General features: G+C 43.2%; 1 protein-coding gene and 1 long non-coding RNA gene across 2 annotated transcripts in view; one reads left to right on the top strand and one right to left on the bottom strand.

The window, feature by feature from the left end:
* The window catches only part of LOC120704120 (putative anthocyanidin reductase), a 74,854-nt gene that overhangs the window by 37,333 nt on the left and 19,033 nt on the right, over positions 1-18,488 (top strand). The gene's annotated exons all lie outside the window — the stretch shown is intronic.
* LOC120704124 lies at positions 270-11,109 on the bottom strand. The gene is made up of 3 exons (XR_005687459.1): positions 11,085-11,109; positions 9,737-9,808; positions 270-732 (listed from the first exon to the last, which is right to left on the bottom strand). It is a non-coding gene; the product is annotated as an uncharacterized LOC120704124 (long non-coding RNA).

The following is an 18,488-nucleotide window of genomic DNA, read 5'->3' as shown; positions in this document are numbered from 1 at the left end:
AGCACACAAAAGCACGAACGTTAGTTCCAAAATCAAACCGTTCAGGATAAATTGGACAAAGGAATCAATTGATGAGCACAGAATGGTAAACTGGACAAAGAATACATTAAATTAGAAATAAATAATTGATATCAAAGAAAGAAACAAATAAAATCTGAATGGCAGATTGTCACTGTGACGCATCATAAATGATACACTATAGGGCAAACAGAAGGTAAAAGAAGATCATTATTGAATAATTATTAGGGAAAGGTAAAGATGCTACTTGCCTATGACAATTACTAAATCATCTGGATTCGATGACACCCCATCAAACTGATAAGGAAGTCTGATTTCAATGGCCTGCAAGAGTTATTCTCAATAGCTAGCCATGTAGATATGATGCTATCAATATGCAGAACAAAAGCCAGCCAACCATAAGAAGCCTCATAGTCCAATCACAGTAAAGCTGTAAACAAATCAAATTTGCTTTTACATGGAAGAACATGCATAATAAAAAAAAGACCAATAAAGTTCAGACATGGCAATATATACCAAAAATTAGACTTATCCATGAAAGGCGAATCAACCAATACATGAATCTGCAGACTTTCATTAGATCAATAGAGACACAAGAGTATATGAGGAAGCATAATAGAGGTGGAGTACTAACTAAGAAAATGCACAGCAATCAAATGAAGTTAGATCTTCAAGCATGGACCGATGCAATTTTTTTTGACCAACGTGGACGACCTGCAAGCCACAACTGTGTTTAAGTAGCAAACATTGTAAGCAATATTGTAGCAAGCCATCCATGTGAGAACAATATTTGTAATGAAAGGGACACATAAGCAGTGCAATTAAATTAAGAGCAGCTACACATATCCAATAAATTCAAACGTAAGAGGCAGTTGTATTGAATCCAGTGAAGAACGAACCGTACATTGATTTCTAAATTGAAAAGGGCAACTGTTGACACAGAATCGCGCCAACACACTCGAATGCGCTAGAACGCGCGAACGATCGTCAAAACGATCAACACCCGTGAAACCCTGGGCGGACCGGTCTGACCGGTACCGCCGACCGATCTGACCGGTGCAGGCAGGGACTCGCTGGAAACCTAGAACAGCGAGCTCGGGAGGGAACCCATCGGAGCTCATGAGTCATGATCGTAGGGTTGCTCTGAGGTCGGCAGGCCACTGAGAACATCGTTAAACACCGCCGGGACGAAGGAAGAAAGCAATCTAGGGTTGGAAAAAGCTAGGGTTTGAGAGATAAATATAATGCGATTTTTGTATTGATTCGATTGGGAATAACCTCAATCGGCCTTAGCCTTTATATTTATAGGCCGGGGAAGACGTACCCCTTCATGAGTAGAATTACATGAGGACTCTTTACAAAAAAACCTAATTCTACTCGGACTGTACAGACCTGACCGGTCTGACCGGCTGGCCCGACCGGTCAGACCGGTCGGCCTCATTGGTGAGTTTCACAAGCCAAAAAGTAAGAACTATCCTGATGTACATGTTTTACACAGAGCATACAAGTCCTAAAACAAAACTAAGGGCGATATATAATACCGGCCGTCTTTGTCTTCATGCACTTTGCCATATGCTAGGATAAAATTTCTTCAAGTACCTCCCGTTGATAGCTCTAGGTAGACGCTCACCTTGCACCGTCTCCATCATATATGAATTACCGGAGATAACCTTGATAATCTTGTAGGGACCCTCCCAACATGGCGGCCATTTTCCAAACTTGTTGCTTTTCATCCCAAGAGGCAAAATTGTCTTCCAAACTAGATCTCCAACCTGAAAAGATTTAAATTTTACCTTTTTGTTGTAGGCTCTAGCTACCCGAAGCTTGTCCTTCTCAATTTCCTTCAAAGCCTTCAAATGCTTGTCGGTCACCTCATCAATATTATCCATCATCATATCATGATAATCAACAGCGGAGAGGTCATTTTGTTTTGCTAATCTATATGTGTCCAGATTCACCTCAACGGGTAAAACGGCCTCTACCATACACAAGCTCAAAAGGAGTAACCTTAGTAGCACCATGTCTAGATATACGATGAGCCCATAATGCTTCGGATAACACTTCATGCCACCTCCTATGATTTTCTTCTATCTTCTTCTTGACAAGTTTGATCAAAATCTTATTACTAGACTCGGCCTGCCCATTGGCCTGAGCATAGTATGGAGAGGAATTGAGCAATTTAATCTTGTAAGATTCGGCAGAGGCACGCACCTCTTTTGATATAAATGAAGTACCTTGATCTGTTGTCAAAGTTTGTGGAATGCCGAATCTGTGAATAATATGCTCAGTAATAAACTCAATTACCTCTTTATGCGTCATATTCTTCAAAGGAATCGCTTCGGTCCATTTAGTGAAATAATCCGTAGCAACCAACACGAAGCGATGTCCCTTTGAAGATGGAGGATTAATTTGCCCAATGAAATCCAACCCCCAACCTAGGAACGACCATGGTTTAATAATAGAATGCATCAACGCAGCAGGCACCAATTGCAAATCACCAAACCGCTGACATTCTTCACATCCTTTATAGTACTTGAAACAATCGGATAGCATGGTGGGCCAATAAAAACCGGCTCTTCTAAGTAACCACTTCATCTTAGGAGCCGATTGATGAGTACCACAAATACCTTCATAAACCTCACCCATAGCAATCCGGGCCTGATCCGAGTCTAAACATTTGAGGAGCAAATTTTCGGCAGTTCGACGATAAAGTTCATCGTCAATTAAAACATACTTGAAAGCCAAACGCCGAATATTTCTCTCTGCGCCATGACCAGGATCTCTCAAATACGACATAAGAGGAACCCTGCAATCCTGGGCTTCGGCCAAGACGATTGAATCATCTTTTTTGGCCGAATCAGAACTAACAGCTGCATCACCGGTCAGACCGGTCTCTGGACCGGTCAGACCGGTCTGGGCGGTCAGACCGGTATCGCCGACCGGTCGGACCGGTGTATCCAGAACCAGAAACTCGACTTTCGTTGCATCGGCTTGCGAATGTTGAAATATTTTTTCGTAACATTATAACCAGATGCTTGCTGAGCCAGAGCATTTGCCTTTTCATTTTCTTCCCTCTGTATATGTTTAATAATAAATTCATCGAAGGAGGAAATAATATCAAGGCATTTATGAAGATATGCATTTAGAGAACCATTATAACACTGGCATACCTTAGATACTTGCTGCACCACCAGAAGAGAATCTCCAAAGGCTTCAACATGCTTCACGCCCATGGATTGCAAGAATTCCAAGCCAAATAGAAGAGCCTCATATTCAACTTGGTTATTTGTGCATTCTTCTTCCAATCGGTTTGAAAATTCAAAAACAGCACCATTCGGAGAAATAAGAACATCACCAATCCCTTGACCATCATTACAAACCGATCCATCAAAGTATAACTTCCACGGTGTGCAAGTAATATAGCCGACTTCTAAATCATGCTTGTCATTAATCCGATGCTCAACAATAAAATCCGCTACAATTTGGCCTCTCATAGATTTTAAAGATTCACAAGCCAAATCATACTTAACCAAAGCAAAAGCCCACTTACCGATTCTACCACTCAAAATCGGTTTCTGTAACATATGTTTGATCACATCGGTTTGACATACTACTATGCAAGTACTAGATAATAGATAATGTCTCAATTTGGTACAAGCATAATAAAGAGACAAACATAACTTCTCAATAAATGTATACCTCGTCTCTGCATCAATAAGTCATCGGCTTAAATATGTAATAATATATTCCTTCCCTTCGGTCTCTTGAGTCAAAACAGCCCCAATAACCTTGTCTTCAGCAGCCACATAAAGTCTGAAAGGCACTCCTCTCTTAGGTGCTTTGAGTACAGGTGGTGAAGACAAATAAATCTTGATATTCTCAAATGCTTTTTGCTGTTTTGCCCCTCAAGTAAATTCGGTTTCATCTCTTAACCGAAGAATAGGAGTAAAAGCATCAATCTTCCCGGACAAGTTAGATATAAATCTTCTCAAGAAATTTACCTTGCCCAAAAACTTCTGTAAATCTTTCTTGCATGTAGGGGTCTCAACCTTCTTCATGGCTTCAACTCTCTTAGGATCAATCTCTATTCCCTTCTCATGAATAATGAAGCCAAGAAACTTTCCAGCCGATACACCAAAAGCACATTTGAGTGGATTCATCTTTAAACCATACCGGCGCATCCTTTCAAGAGCAATTCTTAAATCGGCTAAATGATGATCTAAACCGGCCGATTTAATGACAATATCATCAATATACACTTCCAAGATGACACCAATCAAATCATGGAAGATTAAATTCATAGCTCTTTGATAAGTAGCACCCGCATTTTTCAAACCGAAAGTCATAACCACCCACTCAAATAAGCCGACAAATCCCGGACATCTAAAGGCCGTTTTAGATACATCTTCTTCGGCCATGAATATTTGATTGTAACCGGCGTTACCATCAAGAAAACTAATGACACGATGTCCGGAAGCTTCGTTGATCAACATATCGGCTATAGGCATAGGATATTCATCCTTGGGAGTAGCTTTATTAAGATCTCTAAAATCAATGCATACTCTAATTTTCCCCGAATTTTTTTTCTCAACGGGCACAATATTAGAGATCCAATCAGCATAACGACAAGACCGAATAAATCCAGCATCAAGCAAACGGTTAATTTCAGTTTTAATTCGGTCATAAATAATGGGATTGAAATGCCTAACCGGTTGTTTATAAGGTCTAAAACCGGCTTTAATTGGTAAACGATGCTCAACAAGATCACCACTCAAACCTGGCATTTCATGATACTCCCAAGCAAAACAATCAACATATTCCTTTAATAAATTAACCAAATCGGCTTTATATTCAGCCGATAATTTTTTTTTTACAAAAGTCGGCCTAGGAATAGTTCCATCACCAATATCTACCTTCTCTAAAGGATCAGCCGATGTAAACCCTTGGCCCAACTTATCTAGATCACCAGAATATTCAATGGCTTCACACATATCGTTCGTACGCACCCGATATTGATCTAGCCTCTGCTGCAGCCATTCTGCGTTGGACCGGTCTGACCGGTCGGGGTATCCGGTCTGACCGGTAGGCCCTGTGCGCCGAACAGGACAGGACCGGTCTGACCGGTCGGCACTGGAATTTCTGTTGTACTCATCTGATTTACATTAAATGATTTAGCCGATCATTCATCGGCTTTAACACAGCAGAAACAAAACCATCCTTAGTGCAACTGATCAAATCATAATCGGATAGATCCACGCCTGATAAACACTTGACGTTGTCGTGTGCACTAATGGAATCCGAATCGGCTAAAGCAACAAAGGATGAAGTGTCCCCATGGACAATCTCAACCTCATCACCGATCCACTGAACAAGAAACTGATACAAGGTAGAAGGAACACACTAATTTGCATGAATCCAATCCCTCCCAAGAATCAAATTGTAATTACCTTGCACTTCCGCGACGAAGAAAGCTGTAGCAAGCGTCTTACTTACAATGGTGAGCTCCATGGAAGCAACTCCTTTGGCACTAAGGGGCTCGCTCCCTCCAACACCACTGACGGTCATGTTCATCTTGATCAAGTCTTCGTCTTGGCCACCGAACTTCTTGTACAGCGAATAGGGCATAAGATTTACAATGGCCCCACCATCTATTAGCATGCGAGTCACCGGCTTCCCGTTGATGTGTCCCCTCACATAAAGAGCCTTCAGATGATTATCTTTCTCGCTTGGCTTCTGGAACACAACTTCACGGGGCCCGAACTGAAGATGAGCCAAATCCTCCTCCGGAACCATGAAGTAATCCGAAGATAAGTGCACCACATTGATCTCCATATTGGTGTGCTCTGGAGACGCTTCGTAGTCTACCAACTCTTCGTCTTCTGATGTCGGAGGAACTGCTGAGGCTTCATCAACAGAAGAAACCAAAACAGGCGGCGCCGATTCGGCTGTTGCCTCTGTACTGGGCTCAACCGGTCTGACCGGTCGGTTGCGGCGGTCCGACCGGTCTGTCTGGCTGATCGGCTGTCTTAGCCTTCCACGCCTTGCCCTGAGGGAACATAGGCCTGTATCTGTTGAATTCCTCATCCCTCATCTTCTCCTTCTCCTGTTCCTTTTTTTCTTTGTTGCGGAGGCGCTGCAATTTCCTTTTTTGCGTATGAGTTAATCCCGAAGGGCACCATCTAGGCTGATGGTACTTATCCGCTGCACCCCTGCTGCTACCGGCCTCATGATCATTGGCCATGACCGGCTTTTTGTGAAGGAACACCAACCGATGTATCTACATCCATCGGTCTCTTGCCCGTATCTCTTATGGGCACTTTGATTTCACCGATTTGAACCACAAAATCGGCTTCAAGCTTCTATGAGCCAGTCACAGTCTTCTGCTCCTCTCTCTTTTCTTTGACGCGATATTCAAACCTCGGAACAGGAGCTCGACCCGGCCTCTGATGAGACCGGTCTGACCGGTCGGCATGGACCGGTCTGACCGGTGCAACCTGCTGCACAGGACCAGATTGGCGCGGTCCCAATCGGTCATGTACTGGTACCTTGGAGCTTTCCCCTTGATAATGTGGAGGATAAGGCATCGGGAAACACTGCATCCATATCCCCCCATGTTCCCATGCCGGATTCGTTGCATTTGAAGCTGGTGGCATCCATGGCATGGTAGCATACATCTTCTGAGGAGGATATAATGTAACAACATCACCTCTGCGCCTGCTAGACTCCCTCCTTGGGGATGCTGGACGATCTTGGCGCAGCGGTGAACGAGGTCTCTTTTTTAGTGGCCGATCATTTTGAACGACCTTTGTGTACTTGTTCAACAACTGGTTGAAGGTGGGCTTCTGATTGGCAGTTCTTCCCTGCACCTTCACTTCGTTGGTCTTCCAAGTACCCACTTCCGGACGTTTTGGCTTGAAAGTCCGGGGACGGTCACCCGGGCAGTCTAACCGGTTGGATGAACCGGTCTGACCGGTCGTGCCTGATCAGCAGACCGATTTTCTGGTGGAGAGCTCCCTTGCCCCCCGAGTCTGGGATTCTTGAAAATGATCTTCAGAGTACTCTTGCCATCATCAGTTTTCTCTTTGATAACTTCTCGGGCAAGGATCTTGTCACTTGTGTTCATCGGTCTCGGATCACCGATGACAACATGCTTTCCCTTGGCTCCTTCGGCTTGTTCCGGCCGAATGAGCACCTTTGAATTGTTCAATTCCAGCGTATGAACAGGGAAAGGAGCTTTGTCAATCTGCATCTCAGAAAGTACCAATCGTTCTTCATTAATGGCCGATTGTACCTGTCGACGAAAAATATTACAATCATTAGTAGCATGAGATGTAGAGTTATGCCACTTATAATATGTATGTCGTTTAAGCTCGTCGGGAGATGGAATAGCATGCGATAATTGGATGTTACAATTCTTAAGCAATTCATCAAAAATCCAATCACACTTAGAAACATCAAAAGTACACTTCGGCTCCTGCCGATTCTTTTGAATCGGCTTGCGAGACGGAACCGAACCGGGTATGGCCTTTGATGGCCAAACAAATTCGGCGCTATATACTTCCTTACTATCATCGTCCGAACCATCCGAATCATGATTAAGAATGTGTGTGTTGGACCGATGAGGCTTGAAAGTATCTTTGGCATTTTTAAGTTTAAATTCTAAACCCATGACTTTGACTTGCAAGAAATTCACGGTATGATATTCAAAGCCCTCAAGTTTCTCTTTCAAATAAGAACGTAAACCATTAAATGCCAAATCCGCCAAATCTTTTTCGGAAATTGTCAAACTAAAACACCGATTTTTAATCTCTTTAAATCTTTTGAAATAATCCGAAAAAGATTCATCACGTCCTTGCCTAATCGATGTTAAATCCAACAATTTCGCTTTGGTTTCCCCACTAAAGAAGTGATCATGAAATTTACGCTCCAATTGAGCCCAATTGCGAATAGAGTTAGGAGCAAGTGAAGAAAACCAAGAGAAAGCTGTTCCAGTCAAAGATAAAGAAAATAAACGCACACATAAAGCATCATTAAAACCAACTTCCCCTAACTGCAATACATATTGACTAATGTGTTCCCAAGTTGTACGAGAATCATCACCATTAAATTTAGTAAACTCAGGAATACGCCAACCAGCAGGAAAATGTGTGAAATCAAACTCAACGGGATAAGGTTTTTGATATAAACGTGTAGTACCCATATCCACCCCAAGCTTATTCTTAATCGCATTTGCCAGATCCTCTTTGAACTTAAGAAGATCAGTTTGATAGTGCTGGCTGGTATAGAACTCAGAAAACCGATGTGCATTAGGATTTCCATGCGCCATCTTCTGTAACGAAGTTGGGATCGGTCTTTGATTAGGTCCAGATCCCTGTGATACTCCTGCTACAGCAATAGTGAGGGGCGGTGTATAAAGTGACAATTCATTAGTTCGGCTAGGGGCAGCCGAACCTGGAATTGTCTCGAGAGGCGTCGGCGACGGCACTGAGTAACCGGTCTGACCGGTCTGGTAACCGGTCTGACCGGTCGTACCAGCCTGACCGGTCTGTGGGACCGGTCCGACCGGTGCTGTGTGCACGGTCGATGGTGGCGGGGTTTGCCCTGAAAATGAGTTCGGCGGCATACCATAGAGTGGTTCAGATGTGAACTCAGGGGTAGCCGAACTCGGATCTAATGAGTTAGGATCTGACATAAGTTGTTTACCTTTAAGCGCATCAACATCACTACTCAATTTAACTAACATGTCACCTGTGGCAGCTTGTGCAGCAATAATCTTCTGATCCATTAAAGATGACATCCTATCAAACATATCAGATGGAGAAAGGCTTACATTGGGGATCTCTTCAATCTTATCCTGGTTAAGCTTGAGAGACGGCAGCACGAACTCCTCCACCCTTTTGACGAGGCCACCACGATCCTTCTTGAAGCCTTTCAAGAATTGTGCCTTGACGTGCTCCTCCACAAGAAGGTAGGCCTTGCGTTCCTCCTCAGTGAGCTCCTCCATGGTAGCCGTGATGGTGTTCTCCTTGTTGATTTCTGAAGAGCCCATCTTCTTCAGGGAGTAGATCAGATCGGTTTTAAAACCAGATTAATCTTTCCCCAGCGGAGTCGCCAAAAAGTATGTTGACACAGAATCACGCCAACACACTCGAATGCGCTAGAACGCGCGAACGATCGTCAAAACGATCAACACCCGCAAAACAATGGGCGGACCGGTCTGACCGGTACCGCCGACCGGTATGACCGGTGTAGGCAGGGACTCGCTGGAAACCTAGAACAGCGAGCTCGGGAGGGACCCCATCGGAGCTCGTGATCGTAGGGTTGCTCTGAGGTCGGCAGGCTACTCAGAACGTCTTCAAACGCCGCCGGGACGAAGGAAGAAATCAATCTAGGGTTGGAAAAGGCTAGGGTTTGAGAGATAAAAGTAATGCGATTTTTGTATTGATTCGATTGGGAATAACCTCAATCGGCCTTAGCCTTTATATTTATAGGCCGGGGAAGACGTACCCCTTCACGAGTAGGATTACATGATGACTCTTTACAAAAAACTTAATTCTACTCGGACTGTACAGACCTGACCGGTCTGACCGGCCGGTCAGACCGATCGGCCTCAGCATATGCCAAATTTGGCTGTCAACAGCAACCATATCCAATCTTTATTTAGTGCAGTTGTACAGGGACCTCCTAAAGGAAAGGGACAGGCCAAGATGACCCTTACCTCTTAGAATACCTTAAGCTGCTTGGTTATTCTTGTTACCTTGTCCAGGCACACCCTTTAGTAGAGGAGAATCTGTGTGTTTTTTTTGCAGATCCAACCATGAGATCTTGCTCAGATTTTGAATAAACAGAGTGCGAATGGAAGAAAAAAAGTCCAAAAGGGCACGACTTTAACGCATCAGTAATGCTTCAAAACCTGTAGAGTTTTTTCCCACAGAAATAATTGAGGTTATGTTCTATGGGCTGTGCTTGCTGTTGTCAGTTAATTATCGATCTGAATTATGAAAATTGTAAATTTAGTAGATTCACATTACCAAGGAGGACAAATAAGAACTTTCTGGTCATATCACTACGAAATATAAGAGTTCTTTGCAAGGAGTTTTATATTTGTTGAGATAGAAGCTATCAGCTTCATAGTCTAAGATAAAAATCTAAAATGTACATATAGTTATTCTAGGGAGACAAAAAACGTCTGCAAGGGGCTTGTCTTAGTTCACAAAAGGAGTGGAGGTGTCATGTAATATTATAATGTAAGAGTAATAGTACTATTGTTAAGGTAGAGACCTTGCTAGAGTAATTGAATCTGAATTTGGTTATTTAACGGATATGGATATATAGAAACTTACCAGGAAATTAGGATCCCTATAAGAACTGGTGCTAGAGCAACAGTGTTGGCATCGTCAGTGTAATGGTTATTGGGTGGGTATATATTTTACTAATAAGTAAATCTAATTACCAACACATTAGCGAGAAAATGTGAATCAATAGAGATGTACATGCTAGGTCTGCATGTAAATTGCAGAAAACAGATTGCAAGGAACCCAAATTAAAGAATCCATAACTCCCAAATCACACAACCAAATCCAACATTTAAATACTCCGTGGAATGATCATAAACAGGTTTATAAAATCTTCCATTGTGCAAAGGTAAGATTCAAACTCGAACGCCTTCAAAAAATGACGCACAAAAATGGAATCTAGAACTAAATGAAAGATTGACAGGAATTTTCAGACTGAACTGAAATACAGCATTCAGAATGCGATAACTTCTGTTATACTCAACGAAAAATTCCAAATAAATACTCGTTGGATAGCTATTGAAAAGATGTATAACTTTATAGTTATAACAAGATTCAAAGATTCGGCACCTAAAATCCTAAAAGCAGCCTCAAATTGCTACTGTACGAATGGGCATGTCAGCATAGATGCACACCGCCACCCCACGAGATTAGCATTATTTTGAGCCTAAACCAGAGGAAAATGCAGGGCATCGCCCTTAATTTCTCGCACGTCAGATTGCTATCCTGCGTTTCCCATATCTAACTAATAGAAGCAGGGGATTTGATTACCTTGCGGTCGACTAAGGCGAGGGTGATGAGGACATGACCAATATGCATATGACCAAGGCCCAAGCGAAGATAGAGTTCAAAGCCCAATCCACATTGAAGTCCGATTTATTCGCGAGTCCGGTTCGGACTGCAGGAGCAGGCCTCACGAAAACGGACGCCCAGGCCACATACGGGCTTCGTTTTGGGCGTTCTATATATCGTTGGAAAGCTAAGGAGATAAGCTTTCCAACCCAACTGATCCCATATCAAAATACGCTCGGAGTCGACGGGAATCGTCGAAACAACATGACGACCAGAATCTGCCTGGATGCAGCGACGCCAGTTTTTGGGCCCGAAGGCCTTGTACTCCCTAGGGTTGCCCGGCCACCCCCTTGGCCGCCCCCCTAGCCTCTCTCTTCTATATACACAGCAGCCACCATTAGGTTACTTGGGTTTTGCTTAGATTATTCTGTCGAGAACAGTTTCGCCGCCGTGTCGGTTTGTGAGACCCCAACTTGAGATTAATCTTTCATCTGCAGAGTCACTTCAATTGAGCTGCGTTCTTTCGAGTTCTTGCTTGTGTTCTTCGTTGCGCTTGCAGGGATTAGCCTTCTTGGCGAGGTCAACCGGGTTGTGACACGGTTGATAACCAGAGGAGTTGTGGTGCTAAGATTGCTGGATTCGGGTCTTAGGATCTGAAGCCGGATCGGTGTGTCTCGCTCCGCCTACAACGAGAGTTATCCAGAACCTGACGGAAGATCGGGAACCCACGTCCCCAGCATTTGGAATTCGTCAATCTTGCTCTTGGCTAGCAATAATAATTAACAAGTGTGGCTGCAAGATAATTAGATACTGATGTTTAATATTCCAATTATCCTACAAATAGCACACGGCGCCACAGGAGCAACAATAGTTGGTTTCCAAATATATCTCGGCCAATCAAGCACAGGTACTGTAAGGCCTTTGTTGCACGCTATACCAACCAGAGTGCAAAGGGGATTAAATAAATAGCAGCCGCACTCTTCAGTATAGATTTAAGATTGCTACAGTACAATATATTTGATAATTCCAGCAAAGTCGGATCTCATTGATCTCAAATAGCAATCTCAGGTAAATAGAACTCAGCCAAATGATAGAATAGATGCAATCCAGAAGACCAAACTAATTCTGTTTGATAAATCCGAACTCAACAGTAGCAAATAATTAGAGGATCGGCTTACAATAGATGATGCAAACCAATCTCTAGATAAATCTCCCACCCGCGGCCATGACGAACCACGATCAGAAGATGGGGATCCACTGAAGAATCCGGAGTAGCGCACCCAGGAAACAATCCTGATCACGCTCCCAATCACGATCCAGAAGAATCGGCAAGGTAGATGAGATCGGACGGCGTCTCGCTGTTCGTAGGAGAAACCCTAGACGAGAGACACAAATAAAATCCAATCTAATCTCTACACAAGGGTCATTACCCTGGCTTTATGGCTCGCAGGCCAGCCCTCGGCCCATCAGACTGTCGAGATGGACTCAACACAAAAGACCCAGTCTGACTCAAATACATGGTGCGCGCAGGCACCCAAACAAAAGGCCAATCGGACTCCCTAATTGTCTTGCTAATTAAAGCTGCGTCTACCAAAACCTGACTATAGAAAATTACTACATGGAACTAATAATACAATAATCCAGCAAGAATATAAGTGACTATATTAAGCTGCCATCATTACCAATGCCTTTTTATTCGCACAATGCAGAGCAGCACGCCCAATCCATCAACTTGGTGTCTCCTCAATAATTTCAACCTGCATGAGACCAATAAAAATATATTTTCTGGGCTTCTCAATATTCTCACGAGAAGACACATAACCAGATTTGATAAAACGCCTTTGCTTTGTTGCTTCTATTTTCTTAAGAAAATTGTCTCCTTGAAATATTAGATTCACATCCTCTGAAAATGCACCGAACTTTATAAAACAACGATCTTTTAGATTATTACTGGATGAAAACTGATAAGGACACGCCTACGATGTCCGGGAGTGTGTCTGATCTTTCACGGTACAAGCAGCAAGATAAAATAATTTTCTGAAATTCGTCAATCTTGCTCTTGGCTAGCAATAATAATTAACAAGTGTGGCTGCAAGATAATTAGATACTGATGTTTAATATTCCAATTATCCTACAAATAGCACACGGCGCCACAGGAGCAACAATAGTTGGTTTCCAAATATATCTCGGCCAATCAAGCACAGGTACTGTAAGGCCTTTGTTGCACGCTATACCAACCAGAGTGCAAAGGGGATTAAATAAATAGCAGCCGCACTCTTCAGTATAGATTTAAGATTGCTACAGTACAATATATTTGATAATTCCAGCAAAGTCGGATCTCATTGATCTCAAATAGCAATCTCAGGTAAATAGAACTCAGCCAAATGATAGAATAGATGCAATCCAGAAGACCAAACTAATTCTGTTTGATAAATCCGAACTCAACAGTAGCAAATAATTAGAGGATCGGCTTACAATAGATGATGCAAACCAATCTCTAGATAAATCTCCCACCCGCGGCCATGACGAACCACGATCAGAAGATGGGGATCCACTGAAGAATCCGGAGTAGCGCACCCAGGAAACAATCCTGATCACGCTCCCAATCACGATCCAGAAGAATCGGCAAGGTAGATGAGATCGGACGGCGTCTCGCTGTTCGTAGGAGAAACCCTAGACGAGAGACACAAATAAAATCCAATCTAATCTCTACACAAGGGTCATTACCCTGGCTTTATGGCTCGCAGGCCAGCCCTCGGCCCATCAGACTGTCGAGATGGACTCAACACAAAAGACCCAGTCTGACTCAAATACATGGTGCGCGCAGGCACCCAAACAAAAGGCCAATCGGACTCCCTAATTGTCTTGCTAATTAAAGCTGCGTCTACCAAAACCTGACTATAGAAAATTACTACATGGAACTAATAATACAATAATCCAGCAAGAATATAAGTGACTATATTAAGCTGCCATCATTACCAATGCCTTTTTATTCGCACAATGCAGAGCAGCACGCCCAATCCATCAACTTGGTGTCTCCTCAATAATTTCAACCTGCATGAGACCAATAAAAATATATTTTCTGGGCTTCTCAATATTCTCACGAGAAGACACATAACCAGATTTGATAAAACGCCTTTGCTTTGTTGCTTCTATTTTCTTAAGAAAATTGTCTCCTTGAAATATTAGATTCACATCCTCTGAAAATGCACCGAACTTTATAAAACAACGATCTTTTAGATTATTACTGGATGAAAACAATTGAATCATTGTTCTCATCCAAAGAGTTGCTGCCTGAATTAATTTGTCCAGCCATAGGCTCATCATTCTCTCCCCCTTGAAACAAAGCCGTCCTCGGCTTTGAGTTAAAATCAACCACTTTTGAGCTCTTGCTTGCAAGAATGGAAACACTATCATGGTCCATCAATGTTTCATTCTCGAATGGATATTTGCTGGACATAACCAAAGATAAATTTTCTCGTTCACCCACTTTCAATGCATCAGCAGCAGAGGCAATTTGCATAGGAGGATCATGTATCTCAGTATTAACTAATTGAGCTTTGTCGGTGACATCATTTGAAATATCATCAAAAGTTCTAGCAGATGCAACCATGGAGTTCAGACCCTTGCTTGAGCTCTCGCAAGCAATAATTTCAGAACTTAATGCCACATCATTCCCTTCCCCTTGAATCAAAGTCGTCCTCGACTTTGAGGTAGTGTATACACCAGATTTCTTCCTTGTTGCACCAGCAAAAACATGGGCCTTAATATCACTTTTCTTCATTGGCTTCAGAATATGATGCACACCTTTATGAATGAATGAATAAGTATTGGAACGACCTCCATGAGTAGCATCAAGATCAAACTGCCATGGTCTACCCAACAATAAATGACATGCATTCATCGGCACCACATTGCAGTCCACAGAGTCAACATAATTTCCCATTGAAAATTTTACTCTAGCTCTGTGAGTAATTTTCAGCGTGCCGCTTTGATTCATCCATTGCATGTAACGAGGTGTAGGAAGGCGCCATGTAGATAAAGATAAGGCTTGAACAACATCTGAGCTAACTACATTAGTGAAACTGCCACCATCAATAATGAGTTTGCATACCTTATCCTTAATAGAGCATTCTGACTCAAATATGCTAGAGCGCTGCCCTTTCACATTAGCAATTGTGCCATCACACTGGACCTCCTGTGCCATCATAGACAAACCATCTGAGACATCATTAGTATCATCAATTTTAATTTCAGATTTAGTATCACAAGGAGAAGCACTAGAATCCAGCCCAGATGCTATAGAATAATCATCACTCTCATGTATAACTGGTGCTTGAACAACAGGCACATCAACCTTCTGGAACAACTGAGAATCTTCTTTTTGTATTGCTTTCGAGCTAACAAGTGACATGGTAGCAAAAGCTTTTTGGGTAGCAGCTGCAGCAATCTTTTTAATGGCGTCAGATGAATAAACAAATCGTTGTCGGAGCAAAAACTTCATATCTTCCCATGTCCGACAAGGGTCATCCACATCAAGCCACCAATGCAAAACATCTTTAACAAATGTCTCTTCGGCATAATACATCTTGACAACTGAGCTAAATCCACGTCCCGCAAAGAAATTCTCCATGGCATCTTGCCAAGCAAAGTATTCACTAGGACTTGTTGCGAGAGACAGTTGTGGCATAAATTTCATCTCATCGAGCAAATAAAGTTGATCCATCATAGATCAATAGCAATAATGTCAAAAGTACCGTGAACAACCTGTCTCTGAATACCAACTGATAAGGACACGCCTACGATGTCCGGGAGTGTGTCTGATCTTTCACGGTACAAGCAGCAAGATAAAATAATTTTCTGAAATTCGTCAATCTTGCTCTTGGCTAGCAATAATAATTAACAAGTGTGGCTGCAAGATAATTAGATACTGATGTTTAATATTCCAATTATCCTACAAATAGCACACGGCGCCACAGGAGCAACAATAGTTGGTTTCCAAATATATCTCGGCCAATCAAGCACAGGTACTGTAAGGCCTTTGTTGCACGCTATACCAACCAGAGTGCAAAGGGGATTAAATAAATAGCAGCCGCACTCTTCAGTATAGATTTAAGATTGCTACAGTACAATATATTTGATAATTCCAGCAAAGTCGGATCTCATTGATCTCAAATAGCAATCTCAGGTAAATAGAACTCAGCCAAATGATAGAATAGATGCAATCCAGAAGACCAAACTAATTCTGTTTGATAAATCCGAACTCAACAGTAGCAAATAATTAGAGGATCGGCTTACAATAGATGATGCAAACCAATCTCTAGATAAATCTCCCACCCGCGGCCATGACGAACCACGATCAGAAGATGGGGATCCACTGAAGAATCCGGAGTAGCGCACCCAGGAAACAATCCTGATCACGCTCCCAATCACGATCCAGAAGAATCGGCAAGGTAGATGAGATCGGACGGCGTCTCGCTGTTCGTAGGAGAAACCCTAGACGAGAGACACAAATAAAATCCAATCTAATCTCTACACAAGGGTCATTACCCTGGCTTTATGGCTCGCAGGCCAGCCCTCGGCCCATCAGACTGTCGAGATGGACTCAACACAAAAGACCCAGTCTGACTCAAATACATGGTGCGCGCAGGCACCCAAACAAAAGGCCAATCGGACTCCCTAATTGTCTTGCTAATTAAAGCTGCGTCTACCAAAACCTGACTATAGAAAATTACTACATGGAACTAATAATACAATAATCCAGCAAGAATATAAGTGACTATATTAAGCTGCCATCATTACCAATGCCTTTTTATTCGCACAATGCAGAGCAGCACGCCCAATCCATCAACTTGGTGTCTCCTCAATAATTTCAACCTGCATGAGACCAATAAAAATATATTTTCTGGGCTTCTCAATATTCTCACGAGAAGACACATAACCAGATTTGATAAAACGCCTTTGCTTTGTTGCTTCTATTTTCTTAAGAAAATTGTCTCCTTGAAATATTAGATTCACATCCTCTGAAAATGCACCGAACTTTATAAAACAACGATCTTTTAGATTATTACTGGATGAAAACAATTGAATCATTGTTCTCATCCAAAGAGTTGCTGCCTGAATTAATTTGTCCAGCCATAGGCTCATCAAAAACAATTGAATCATTGTTCTCATCCAAAGAGTTGCTGCCTGAATTAATTTGTCCAGCCATAGGCTCATCAGAGGGTGTGGACGGACAAACGGTGGAAGCAGTCGTAGACAGGGCCGGCAACACCCTTTGCCACGGATTCGATGGCGATGACACTGGAGCCGAGCAGGCCGGCCACCACCAAATGGATGAAATTCCGGTACCTCAGCTTGGTGTCCCCCTTTGCCTCTTGATGTTGCTTCACGACCACCACCTCCTGCGGATGAACGGATCCATGGCTGCCGTGCCGGGAGGGCGAGATCTGGCCAGGTGGCGACAGGCGGCGCGGGAGGCGAGATCGAAATGCGGAGAGGGAGGTGCGTTGGAGGCGAGGTGAGGCTGACTGAGTCTAGGCACCTGTCGTTGGGCTCGATTTGAGGGCTTCAGGCGGAGCTCACGCGCGGAGGCGGCCGCGCTGGCCGGGGTTGGACCAGGCTGAGAGGCATGGGTAGGGGCAAGGGGTAGTGGAGGTAGAGAGCGGTGGAAGAAGAGGAAGTGAAGGCGGCGGCAGGAGCGACAGTTCTTGTGCCGCCATGGTCAGAGATCTTGTCGGTAGTGGTGGAGCTCAAAGCGGCGAGGATGAGCTCCAGTATTCGGACGCCGACGCTGTGTCCTCGCCATTTTCTGTGAGGAGGCCGGGTGCCGCGCACCACCTCACGGTCGAGGAGAGGTGGAGCAATAGCTGCAGCGGATGCGGGGAAGTTGGACCTGAGGGAAGACCAGAGGCTACTGGAGAGGTGTCGGCAGGAAGGAGAAAGCTGCGGAAGCGAAGATATTTATAAAAACAGTAACTTGCCGGTGGGATGAATGTAAGTCATCGATTCACCATCCAATGATGTAAATTTTTTGACCGACGTGGATAATGTCCCCTGCGTTGCGTCGTGGGAACCAACTTTCATATATAGAAAAATGCGAGAGCTTATCCAGCGGATTAATCATCTTTCTCCTTGATACTAAAACCTATTTTAATAATTAAATATACTTTAGTAGATTTAAAATTCTATCGTCAAGACTAAAAAAATTGGTGATTGCCAAAACATTTCTTTTTTGCTCAAATATAGGAATTTTTTCCTCCATACTATAAGTGTTATTGGTAATGGAGAAAGAAAATATATAGAATATAAAAAATGAGTAATCTGTTGGAAATGCTGCCATGACTTGTTCTCCCTCCCACGGAAACGGGGCTCTGGCTGCAA

Source organism: Panicum virgatum, chromosome 4K (assembly GCF_016808335.1).
Source record: "Panicum virgatum strain AP13 chromosome 4K, P.virgatum_v5, whole genome shotgun sequence".
Lineage (NCBI taxonomy): Eukaryota > Viridiplantae > Streptophyta > Magnoliopsida > Poales > Poaceae > Panicum > Panicum virgatum.
This window is presented reverse-complemented; position numbering and strand designations above follow the sequence as displayed.